Source organism: Papilio polytes, unplaced genomic scaffold, assembly GCF_000836215.1.
Source record: "Papilio polytes unplaced genomic scaffold, Ppol_1.0 DF821845.1, whole genome shotgun sequence".
NCBI classification, from domain to species: domain Eukaryota; kingdom Metazoa; phylum Arthropoda; class Insecta; order Lepidoptera; family Papilionidae; genus Papilio; species Papilio polytes.
The window spans coordinates 145,384-147,224 of NW_013527359.1; positions in this window are offsets into that span (position 1 = coordinate 145,384).

Consider the following 1,841-nt stretch of genomic DNA (forward strand, 5'->3'; position numbering starts at 1 on the left):
AGGCCGAGGCGGTCAGCGAGCCCGACGACGGGTTCCTGTCGGTGCATCCGCGACTTGTATAACTGCACTCGTTTACATAGTAAGGGCCACTACAGTAATGCTACCACCTTAACAAATAAATACGAGCAACTTAAAATATGACATTGATACTCTCGTTTTCGTCTTCGAAGTTTTAGATCTCTTACTATTCTTATTGAGATAATATTTATTTTTTATCTCGTTTTGTCTTCATTAAACTTAGCATTGGTAAATAATAAAGCTAATAAAATATAAAACAAATAACAAACACACATAAAAACATAACTGATACATAAAAATGCATGCAGATTTAAGATTCAGCAAAGCACATGCAAACATATTCAACGCGTTATTATATCTGCCGTATCTACAGTATGATAAGTTGGCACATGCAAAATTGAAATACAAATGTCTCTTCATACACCAAAGTTTGTAATTTGCTTCTCTCGTTGAATTAGTGAAGCAATATGAAGACATTGTGGAGGGTTGAGTCGACGTCTATTGCACGCAGGCAATCGGGGGATAAATTAAATCATAGAAGAACAGAAAATAACATTACAATCTAAGCTGCAACCAAAAATCACTGTAAATTGTCAAATAAAAATAATATGGCGACTATAACACTAGAACACCTGGAAGGCAAAGGCGAGAAGCGACGTGGCCACTGACAACATCTATGACAAGACAAACGTGGGCAGAGTGTGGGCGTGCGCAGTGTGTGTGTGGGCGTGGTATCCACTGCGGACACTAACTATTGTGCGTGTACGTGGCATTGAATGCAATAAATTAGGACGAGTCCACGCGTTACCAAGAATAATTTGATTCAGTATTATTGAAGATTATCCAGTATATCCTAGAAAATTAAATGTAATGAGAAATAAATTTTATACTAGAAAATTTAGGTGTACGAAAACATGTTGGACACGAAGTTTTATCATATTACAAGTAACTTAAGAAGTAAATATTGATGTGTATATCAAGGCAAATTGGACGATGGACTTAGTGGCTTTGAAGTGAAATCAATGAGCGAATATGTCGAGCCCGCAGTGGAGTGGTGTGCAGTACAAAGTGCGTGTAGTGTGGTGTGTGGTGTGCGGTGTGCGGTGTGCGGTGTGCGGTGTGCGGTGTGCGGCGTGTCGACTGACCGCGCGGTGGGGGCGCGGCGCGGCAGGGAGCCGTCGCGTCGCGCGCCGCACGCCGCGCACTCGGCCGCCTCCCGCCTGCGCGCACGCACAAGTCACGCACACAGTATACATACATACATCTCGTTATACAGCACTACAACAAGATGTACAGACACAATTCGCAACGAAACGTATGCTGTTTGAGGAACAAACTAGGACCAGACGACGACACATTTTATATAGTTAAAGCCTATGTTTAAAAATCATTTACATATCCTTAAAAAACATTAGTGTATATGCATTAAAAACCATTTCCTCAAACCATCACCTTGATACATGTGGAACATATTTAATAAGCAGTAGGAGATAAATCCATAACAAACAAGAAAAGACGCAAAAACAGAAAAAAGAATATAAACATGAAGTTACACCCATAACCTGTATTAGTACGCGGCGGACATTACTCGAGGCGGAGGGCGCAGGGCGGAGGCGGAGGGCGGTAGTGCGGCGCGGGGAGGCGGGGGGAGGCGGCACTCACCTCGTGTAGTCCGTGTAGCTGTGCCGCAGGACCTCCACTTTGCGACCTCTCTCTGAGGCGAAGCTATTCCTTTGCAAGACCTCGTTATCGTTCTTCGGCGTGGAGGTGTGCACGTCGTCGTCGAGCGCCTGGTTGGAGAGGCTGCGGAAGCGGTGGCGCAC